At 38.5% G+C, this 11,942-nt stretch overlaps 1 pseudogene; it reads left to right on the top strand.

The window, feature by feature from the left end:
• Positions 1 to 6,341: 6,341 nt before the first annotated feature.
• On the top strand, positions 6,342 to 8,262 carry LOC136280370 (uncharacterized; annotated as a pseudogene).
• Positions 8,263 to 11,942: the final 3,680 nt, after the last annotated feature.

The raw sequence follows: 11,942 nt of genomic DNA, 5'->3' as shown, positions 1-11,942 counted from the left end.
TTAACAAAAGTAACCCCAAAAAAGGTATGAGACCGACAGAAAGAAAAAGAACAGGCAAACTCAGTGAAGAGACTATCTGCTGTTCCTGAGGCTATTGGTGTGTGGAAGGATGCTCTCTCTGGACCCACGATGAAAAAAGAATAACAGGAGAAAACAGTTGCTGGTATAGGAAAGAGTATGAGCGGTAAAAGAAAAATGGTAGAAACAAGTCACTTAGTAAATGGGCTGTTGAAAAGAGTCACGCAAAGGGAGCTAAATTTGGTCCATATGGTGAGTCAGTAGATATACAGAAAGCAATAGGTAGATCACCCAGACCAAGAAGTGGATGGACACTACCAGCGTATAAATACACAGGGCCCTATAATCCACTACATAAAAAACTGAGACATGATAGCAATACAGAAGAGATACTGGAAATATGGGACCAACCAACTGGTGCCACAGATTTCGCTGCAATGCAGTATGGCGTAGATAACGGTGTATGTAAAGATGATGGAAAGTGTAAGAATGAGGCTGACAGAAAAATGTTAAAATCACTTGATGCTGTTCCATACAAGGACAAACAGTGGAGCCATTTCCTTGCAAGAAATATGATAAACACAAAACAGAAACATGATATTGGTCCCTCAAAAAACTGAAAAAGGCGGCGAGTGAGAAAATAAGTTGGCAACAACAATTAGCAAAGGAATTACACAAACCTATAAAGAGGGATTTTACTTGATGACATGTTATTGTTAATGATGTTGATGGGCTATGGGCACAAGATCTAGTCGACATGCAGAAATTCAGTTAATGGAATTGAAATAAGGGAAATCTGCTTATGTTTATTGATGTGTTTAGCAAGTACGGCTGTATGCGTACATCTCCATCTCGCATCTCCTATCTACGATCTTTTTACAACAATTCAACAACTCAGTTGCTTATACTAAATTACCTAAGGAAAATCAGCTTTTTTTTTTAACAATTTTAAGCAGTTGAAACAATTCAGTTTGTACATTTGTTGAATTAAATCAAATAAGTTTGTTTGACCATTTTAACTAGTTGAACCAATTCAGTTAGTTTCTGCATTTTGTCCATTTTAACAGCTTAAGTTTGTCCCACTATTTTAACCAGTTGGACAAATTCAGCTGGTTTGTGCCTTTGTACAGTTTAACCGATTCAGCAAGTTTAATCATTTTTATCACTTGAAGCAGTATTATAGGAGTTGGCGGTTCGAGACCATTTTGATAAGATGTACTCACAAACGCCAACTCTGTACTATTTTCCATATTATGGAAATAGTTTTATGGAAATCATCCGATGCAATTATTTCATGGAAATCAATTGATGGAATTATTTCATGGAATCATCTTATGGAATCATTTCATTATATCAAAGCATCGGAATACTGTGGAACACGAACAATATGATCTCACAGCATTTTTTCATTCCATGACGTTCTTAGAAAAAGCGGAAGGAACTATTATGGTGTGACTAAATACTCGGAAACAAAATAGGGGGTTCCCCGCTGACAGGTCTGAAATGTTTCTCCTGTATTTAAGGTTGTATGACCGTCATATGATTGTCTTATTATTTTTTCAAACAATCATAATTGATGATGATTGGTAAACAAGAGAATAAGGGAAAATTCCCTTAAAAAACGTCAGTTGTATCTCATGGCTGAGATTGAAACTGGGTTAACCGAGTTAATGAATTATTTGGATTTAGAAGATGTCAATAACACTGACTATGATAGAGATATCGACGCAGAAATCATCAACGCATTGTATTACCAAGACGTGGCCTTTATGAACGACAATTTTGTGGTGAACAAATTAAAAACATGTTTTGATAGATCGAGAGAGAAATCTTTGCTGTCAATTAAAAGCAACAACGTATGATTTGTTTACTACGTCATGATTGCTGTAATTTGCAGGATTGTGATTTAGGATAAGTGACCTCTTTATTGAAGAATTTAGATATATGAAAATTCACATATTTGCACTGCGGTGGAGAGATGAAATTAGAAGATCCTCGCAGCTAAGAACACTACTGAAACTAGTAGTTGTAAATAGGACCTGAAAAAAATTCAGGCCCGTACGGGATTTGAACCCAAATTCAGGTTTTATTTACAGCTACTAGTTTCAGTAGTGTTCTTAGCTGCGAGGATCTTCTAATTTTAACCTCTTTATTATTTGAGGAAATAAATTGTTTTTATGAACTTTTTTTATCTGTGATGTCCGTCATTTGAGAGTGCTTCACCATCGTATTGTGCTCTTTTGAGGTCTGTTATCCGTTTATCTTAAGCATTCTATCGCCCTTCGTTTGATATTTTCAATTACTGATTACTATTTGTTAGTTTCCGATACCTTGTTTTGCAAAATAATCTATTGACTGCCTCGGAACTACTGACGAGTGTGTGCACATTCTTAATTCGTGATTATCAAAATTAATATGACTTTGAAAGGATTCAGAGCCATCGAAAATAATATTTGCAACAGTGTCGAGATACAAAACAAGTTATCCATATCAACCTCTTTGTTAGTGATGTCAGTCATTTGTAATAAAGTAACATTATCAGCATCAGCATCAGCATCAGCAGCATCATCGACAACCACAATAAGAAAATCCTTATTAGCAACAACAATACCACACCGCAAAACGGATGCAACTGTAGAAAAAAACAACAAACAACAACTGTCTCATCAGCAGTGTAATCTACAAAGCCAACGTGACCACAGACAAAGATGACACAGGAAAGAAGTACATCGGACTAACTGAAGGAATATTCAAACAAAGATATACGCAACATAAACTATCATTCCGTAACAGAAAATACGCCAACCGCACCGAGATAATAACAATGGTTTTTGAACTGAGTCTGAAAAAAAACACCATCGAAATTTTTGATTCTGAAGCATTTTAAGATGTCAAGGTTTGATATCGCAGTGTCAACAAATTCGGGTCTTAAAATATGGACCCTAGAAGAGGAAACCCATTGAAAAATGAGTTATTTCCTCAAAGGGCTACATTTTCCGGTCTTTTTTTTCGCTTTTTTTTTCGTATCCAAACCACATGTCTCCCTAATTATCGATAAAAAGGTGGTGGTTGATACCGCAGGAACGCATCATAAGGTCTCTTCTGAAGACCATTTCCTCCCTGGTTCGATGTTTTTGTTGATGTTGATGGTTGTGATTGTGGCTGTTGTCGCGGTACAGATGATCGTGGCACAGATCGTCTTGGCTGATTCTGAATACCTTTTCCAGACAATGCATTAAGAAGTAATTTATCACAAGCGGTTCACCAGATTAAAGAGCTGATAGAATCTGTTCTTTCTGTTTTTTCGATCAGCAAGTTCCTGTGTGTGATCAATTGATCAATTTTATTCTGGGGAATAAGGAAACCACCTCTTCGGCTCTTGTTCTTATACCAACCTTATCCGAGAATCTTATCCATTTCAAAATTACCAAGGCTACTCAATGTATCAGTTGCAAGCCCGGGAACTACCTTCGAGGTGAGATTATTTGTCATTGGTGGCACTTTTGTGCCAAGACTCACAAGAGTTGTGGCTGCCTCTCGCACACAGAAACGGAGGAGTTTCAAAAACGTTAATCCAAACGAAGTTTATTCACAGAGCCTTGAGATAACATTGTATAGAAACGAAATAAAAGGTTAATCATGCAATTATCTAACTTAGAATAATCAAGCGCGACACTAAAGAAATCCCCACACCGTTTAGGTTGTATACTTCGAAATCATAGATTCGATGGATCACGATTACAAAATAACTAGAAATGACTTAGCTAAAACACGTGAAAGCCAAAAGAAAAAAAATTGGCGACCAAGCAAAGAAAAACGGGCGCGGTCGCTAAGCACTTGTATTAATTACCGCTGGCCGAGCTGACTGCACAGTGCTGCAATCAAAAGAGTACTGAACAATGGGCCTTCTTTTCTTGCAACCTGACGAATTTGTCTTTGATATCCTGTCATCAACACTTTCACCAGAGGTCATTGCTTTCTCAATATTTTTGAGTTGTGTCTGAGCATCAACTCATCACTGACTTGCAGCTCATCATTTGAGAGCCGCAGAATAGTGGGTGATTTGTCTATGAATGCTCTTGCCAATTTTGCCTCTTGATTATCACTCATAGTGACACCATATGAATGATATTGAGTCATAAATTGTATATAAAATATGTTACATAGATTTCATTCATCATGAAAAATAATTAAATCAAAGACTGTGATTTTAGAAACATATTTAAGCTCTGAGAACCGCTTTTCCAATCATGATCTCAACAATGATTTCTTCCTCATGAAGAATAACAGCATACACACTGTAATTAGCATTTAGACCGCCAAACAGTGTGTATTTGAGTTCAAGTTTGGTTGATCCACTTTTCAGCTTTGTCAATAAATCAAACTTTTATCAGCTCTGTTTTCATAAACAACCATTATATTCCCCCATTATATGCCTCAACAATCATTTCATTCATCAACCGTGGTGTATTGATCAAACGACCACCATACTGATCATCGTTGATCTTTATGCACATCTCTTTGGTTGCTTGTAGTTTCTGAGCCCTTTTCCTGACATTTTAGTCGGCCTTACAAAGTTGATAAGCTCAACTCCTTCCTTTCTGTATTTTCGAAAAACGTTTATGACATTATCATGACCTTTTACAACAGGTTCATTAGCATGATATTGTTTTAATAATGAACCTTTTTGCTAACCAAGGTTTGATCCTTCTTCTGAAGCTTTTCTTTTCACTTCAAAAAGTTTTGCAGAGTCTTACCTAGTTTGCTAATCCTGATGGTAATTGGTATTTTTATTTGCAAATAAATTCTTTTTCATCCTCTGTTAATGTTTCATCTGGGGTGTATTTATCTACCATCGTCGTATCTTTCGTATTTCAGTTGATTTTGGATTAATAACAACAAATGATTTTTGAGATGATGAGGGTTCTCCATCATCTTGTTCTCTTTCAAATACACGAAGAGCAGGTTCAGACTGTTCGTCATAATATACATGATGTTTTTCTCCATCATAGCTAATTTGAGGTGTTGCTACATCGTAACAAATTTGTGGCACTCTGCGCTGCAATGTGAGAATGTTTCGGTTGGATTCAACAACATCTTCTGATCCCTTTGTCAAAGCCAATTGATTGTCTTGAAGCTGGTTGCTGAGTTTGTTATGTTTTACATCAGCTGCCTTGCTTACTTCTGCCTGGGAATCAACAATAGGTTTTAAGTTTTTTTCACGGTAATCCTTGATTTTTTTTTTTGAGAGCTGGTGTTTCAGAGAGTTAACTTGCATCCTTGTACAAGTCATGAAATATCCATATAAAATAAGATTAAATAATTATTTGTCAGTCTTTTCATAAGATATGCAGAATATGAAAGTTATTCTGATATACCCCCATATAATACGAAGATTCCCAAATATGGGAATGACAATGAACAAAGTGAACAAGTTTTTGGATAAAGAGCATAGCTTGTTAGTTTGCGGGCAATCAGGTTGTGGGAAGACAATTATCGTGATGCTTATGTTGCGAAAGCCACTTGTTTATTTTGACAAAATATATTTATATACGCGAAATGAGCCTCAAGACAAGATTCAAGATCTGAAAAAGATCATAGACCACGTGTCTGACGAAGTTGGTTATGATGTTATGGAAAAGAGTCTCTATTTGTCTTTGATATCGCCATCGGCGAGCTTTTTGCTGTCCTGCACATCCTTCCATCTGGATGAAGAAGAGAGACAGGGACACAGCATAACTCGTAACTGAGGATTTCCCTTGGGTTGATTTCTTCTCTTTTGGAAACAACAAGAAGTCGCCTGTGTAAATCTCGATTTGCACTTTTCAGGTTGGGAGGGGCTCCCAATAGCTGACTTCATCACTCTATAGCCTTGAGGTGATAAACCTGAGCATTCCCAGATGCCCCGTGCTCGATGCATCTATGCAACGATCTATAACTTTTTCACGTAGCACGATTCCAGTCGTGATGTTGTTAAGAGATTCATTGTCAGCAGTGTCCTTATCTACCTTTAGATCAAATGGATTTTTTATCATCCCAGAGGTGAAACGTAGCACAAGACTTTCGACATCCTTCTGGTCTCACTTCATGCACTTTAAAGTTGCTTCCTTGTGGGTACTAACCCGTTCATCGTATAGATTACACATCTCTTTTACTGATCTTGTGGTGGCAGCTCGTTCGTGGTTTTCAAGAAATCAACGGTCTACAGCATTGTCCTTCTCATCCCAGCTTGGCCTCCTTTAGATTTTTTGTTACAGTTGACGGCTTAGTTAGCGCCGGACTGGCGTGGTGGAGGTCGAGGGTGCGGTTTCGTTCAAAGGAAGATGGACGTATATTTTCGAGCTCCGTTGGTTCTTCTGTTTGTTGGCCTATTTACCCGCTTTTATTTGATACCAAGACCGCCTGCAGCTACCTCCAACTCAAATAACAAGAGTGAACTTACTATCGAGTCTGAATCTACTTGTTTGTCGGGTTTCGAAGCTTTCGCTTCGTCTTATCGCAACCAGCGACGTTCAACCATGTTTGTCAGATCCAAGTCGTATTTGTTACTAAACCTACTCCTACTTTGTGGGGACATCGATACCAATCCTGGCCCAAATTGGAAATATCCTTGCGGTTCATGTAAAAAGCCAGTAAAGTCAAATCAACGTGCAATACAATGTGATTCATGTGATTCTTGGATTCACACCCGCTGTTTGGGGATGAATAATGATGAATACCAACTACTTGCAAATTCTTCATGCTCGTGGACTTGCCCTGATTGTGACCTTCCAAGTCTTTTCTCACCTACGCTTCTGGACTTGTCTTCAGACACTTTGAACTTATAAAATTCTTTTGATATTCTGTCTGGTTCTGTGGTTGACAATGGAAATAGTTTTCCAAGATCTAATCCAGCGACGAGTTCATCGAAGCGCAACACGAAAACAAAATTAAAAGGAATGATAATTAATTGTAATGGTCTTAAAAGCTCTAAACACTCTACTGAATTTCAAGCTCTACTTGATCTACATGATCCTGATATTGTTCTGGGAACTGAATCAAAACTCAATCCAGATATTTCATCATATTCAATCTTCCCGCCTTCATATTCAGTCCTCAGAAGAGATAGAAACGCGTTCGGCGGAGGCGTCTTTCAAGCAATTAAATCAGACCTTGCAAGTATTGAAGAGCCGAATTTTAATATGGATGGTTGCGAAGCCCTTTGGTCCTCTCTCAAAATTGCAAATAGTCGTCCTTTTATAGACCACCAAACTCTTCCACTGAGATACTTGACCATTAAGACGACTCTCTTAACAATGTCTTCTTGAGAGTTCCAAACCACCCCAATATTATCATGGGCGGTGACTTCAACCTAGGCGATATTGATTGGAACCAGGGGACTCCTTCTACAACCAATCCTACGACTGCATCTCAGCATAATAAATTCATGCACATACTTGATGACTACTCATTATCCCAGCACGTTAAAGTTCCAACTAGACCTGCATTTGGGAAAACGCTCGACCTACTTCTATCTACTTATCCAAACAGTGTCTCTAATGTATTTATGTCTTCCGGCTTGAGCGATCATCTTGCTGTAATTTTCGAGATCAACTTGAAACCTCTTCGCTCCACTAAACCTTCACATAAAGCTTATATTTATAAAAAAGCTAATTTTGATGGTGTAAATGACTTTATATCTAAGTCATCATCAGAATTTTTTGCTTCGAATCCATGTGGTAACCCGGTGGAACAAAACTGGAACTCCTTTAAACATGCCGTAACTACTAGAATCTCTCAATTTATCCCTCAAAAGTCTTACCGTGGATCACTCCTAAGATAAAGCGTGAAATGCGTAAAAAAGATCGCCTCCACAGAAGAGCTGTTCGAACAAAAGACCAACATCACTGGAAAGCTTTCAAACGCCAACGTAATTCCGTGTCCAATTTTATTAAAGACTCCCACAATTCATACTTAAACGACGTTATTGGTGATAGCCTTACAGAAAACCCAAAAAAGTTCTGGTCTCATGTAAAACACAGCAGATCAGAGAATCTTGGTATTCCACCTCTCAAGACTGAAGAAGGCGTGTTTGTTACAGACAAAGATAAAGCTGAAACCTTGAATTCCTACTTTTTTTCTGTTTTCACGAATGAACAATTACCTTTACCTAAAATTCCTATATCTCCTTACTCTTCAATTGCTGACTTACATATATCACCCGAAGGAGTTGCGGTCCTGACGAATTGCCTGCACGTGTATTGAAAGAGATATCTCAATCTGCTTCTGGATGGCTTGCTTTTATTTTTCAGCCATCACTCAATCTCAACACAGTCCCTTCAGATTGGTCCAAGGCCCTTATCACTGCTGTTTATAAGAAAGACAATAAATCTCTTCCCTCGAATTACCGACCAATCTCTTTAACCTCTAATGCTGTAAAGTAATAGAGCACGTTGTGCTCAGTCATATGGCCAAACACCTGTCTAAAAATAACATCATTATCGACGAGCAACATGGCTTTAGACAGCGTTTTTCCTGCGAAAGCCAATTGATAACAACCATACACGACTGGGCCAAATCAACTAATGTATGCCGCCAGACTGATGCTATCCTGCTCGACTTCTCGAAAGCTTTTGACTCGGTACCCCATCAAAGGCTACTGCTGAAATTGGACTATTACGGTATTAGTGGAAATTTGCTGTTATGGATAAAGGCCTTCCTGTCCAACCGTTCTCAATTTGTCTCCATAAATGGCACTCAATCTTCTCCCAAGCCTGTTTTGTCTGGGGTCCCGCAAGGTTCAATTTTGGGGCCGGTGTTGTTTCTATTGTATATAAATGATATCACGAACTGTATAAATGCTAATTTGCGTCTTTTTGCTGATGACTGTATTCTATACAGCGAAATTCAAAGTTCGCAAGACTGCTTGTCTTTACAGAACGACCTGGACCAGTTATCTTCATGGTCGAAAAGTTGGCAACTTAACTTTAACGTTAAAAAATGTTATCATCTTGGAATAACATGTAAAAGTTCCCAACCCTGTTTCAATACACTTTAAATGGTCTGCATATCTCCAAAGTTAACTCTACAAGGTACCTTGGTGTCACGATATCAAGCAACTTAAGCTGGAATACTCATGTAGATAATATTTTCAAAAATACTAACTCAACTCTGGGTCTTTTGCGCCGAGTGTTGGGTGGATGTAGCCATAAAGTTAAAGACACGGCATACCGTACTCTTGTAAGGCCTAAACTCGAATATACGTCCTCTGTATGGAACCCATATAGGCAGCATAACATAAGCAAAATTGAATCTGTCCAACGAAGAGCCGTTCGATTTGTCTTTAACGACTACTCGCGTTATAGCCACGTTACACCTATGGTACAAAGTCTTGGCTGGGATTCACTCCATCACCGAAGACTTCTTTCACAAGGCACTATGTTTTATAAAATCTATATGGGCCACGTTGGCATATCACTCCCATCTGATGTCACACCAAATAAAAGACCATCAAGAGCTCCAAACTGTCGTCCTTTCAAGCAATTGAAAGTGAATAATGATATATATAAATACTCTTTTTATCCAAGGACAGTAGTTTTGTGGAACAATATATCTCTTAACTCTTCTAACATTGTTAATATAGATATATTTAGATCAAATGCTCGTTCATTTATTAGGTCGGTTTAGCCCATACTAATTTTATCTTTACGCTATTACATTATTTTGTTTTATCCAAGCTTTGTTTTATCCAAGCTTTGTTTTTCTTACATTGCTAAATCTTCAACTGTATAAAAATTATTTAATTTTATTCTTTGTAATTAGTCCTCCTGGTACAGGAGTATCTCGATTAAAGATTAAAGATTAAAGGATTGCTTAAGTCCCATGTCTGACCACACTTGACAGAAAGGTTACTCTGAACGACTGACACTTTGATTGTTAGTTTTGAACTCTCCATATATTTCTGGGTGGTTCTCCTACAATGAGTACATGTCTGAGGGGTATACTGGGAGCTACGACCGTAATTGACACTATCGACAGCGTAGAAATATAGAACTAACGTAGCCATGGATGACCGGTGTAATTCCTATGCAGTTTCCGGTGCGCTAAGCTTTGATGAATTGAAGTAGAGTAATTACAATTGTCAAAAACTGGTCCCAGACGGTAGAAAGCTTGGACTTAACCCGTGATTCGCTTTTGAATTTACCCAAAAGGGTAATCAGGGAATTCAGTCTATCCCTTACAGGTTGCCAGTTGTCTTGAAGGCTTCTTTCTGTTTCGTGGCATTTCTGAATGAGTTCAAGTACCTCGTCCTTTGAGGCATCTTGAGAGCAAGATGTTCTTTTTTCCAGCCAGGTTACAAATTCCCATCACAGTAGACGAAACAGTGCTTCGAGACAGAGCTTGTGGGCACGTACTCCACGGTATATGACTTTCCTCCCATCAATGCATTTGTGGCACCAGCAGCATATACCCCAGAGTCAATCAGCAGATCTTCTAAACCATAACTGGTGTACAACTTTCCAAGGAGCGACAGATAATTCAATGTTAAATGGAATCCTCCCAAGCGGACTAAAACCTTTAATTCCTCTGGGTACCTTAGTTGCAGCTGTTTTGCTTTGGTGTAAGTCGCCGAGTCAATAATTACCGCTGAGTCAGGCTGTCCAAAAATACTTGCAATGTCTGAGGAAAGCCTCATAACTGTATCCATTGTATTGTAATCATTTGCATTAGCTTGCAGTAGGAAGTGATGTTTTGGTGAGTTTAATAGACTGGTATCCACCACATCCAGTAATCTTTTGATGAGCCACTAGATAATGGTTATCATCAAAAAGGCTGTCAGAGTTCAAGCGCAAAAGAAGCCACATAATGTCTTCGCTAACATTAGAAAGAAAATGATAATTTTCTTGCAACCATTTTGCATCCTTCATTTTGTTTTGGTAGGTTGTCACTGGCGGTCATCTTCCTCCAATTCCAATCTCTTGCACCGTCACCAGGGGCCTTGATGTATCCAAAGATCTTCTTTTTTGAGTATGATCACCAAATGTTCGCGCTTCTGGGAATGGTCCATACTGATTGCTCTGGTGTTTTTGCCGTCAAGGGTCTCTTCACAGAAATCGTTGTTGTCAGCTACCATATGGACAAACATACCAATAATGTAACAAAGCATACATCATTTAGAAACGTAATATTAATTATTTATAATATACCCAAGCGTCTATATACCTGGTATTGTATTTGATGGAATGATTATTCCTCCTGTCAGCTCTGTTCTTGCGATGGTTTCATTAGCGATGGATGTTTCCATTCCCTCGGTCTTGTCACACGAACAATAATGGCCCAATCGGTTGTGAAGAGTTATTGACTGCTTCGATCATGCGAAATGTTTGATGGTGATAACCAGACCAACGTGCTTTGGAAGCCTCACTCTGGCATTTGTAGTTGCATGTATTATGTCTTGCTCTACTATAAAGACTTTCCTTTCACTTGCATCGTTTGAGCATCTAGATTGTGATTCACTGGAAGATAGTCTCCTGAAGTTACCATGTATCTCAACAGTCAATAACGGGGATCAGGATCAAGGATCAAGTGCCCTGGCCTTGTCTCTTGGCTGGAGGTAAACTCATGAAAAAAAAAATCCAGCTCCAGAGGGTATAACAGACTGAACTACTTGCGGATACTGCAAATCAGTGTTCAAGAAATTGTTCGTGTAGGTCAAGCTCCCTTCCTTGTACTGAGGCATAGAATAATGATGTTCAAATGGACAGCCCAGACTCCTCTAATGATTCAGAAATTGATGACATCTGAGCATTTCCTTACTGAAAAAACTGAGAACATGATCTAAGTCTTATCCCTCTGTAGCCTCATTTTCATGTGTAAGATCACGTGACCTGGATGAAACGGTTTATGGATGCTCAAGCGAATAATTCGGTACAATTTCACAACCA

The sequence above is a fragment of the Pocillopora verrucosa genome, chromosome 4 (genome assembly GCF_036669915.1).
Source record: "Pocillopora verrucosa isolate sample1 chromosome 4, ASM3666991v2, whole genome shotgun sequence".
Lineage (NCBI taxonomy): Eukaryota > Metazoa > Cnidaria > Anthozoa > Scleractinia > Pocilloporidae > Pocillopora > Pocillopora verrucosa.
Note: the sequence above shows the minus strand (reverse complement) of the source record. Positions and strands in the feature narration are given on the sequence as shown.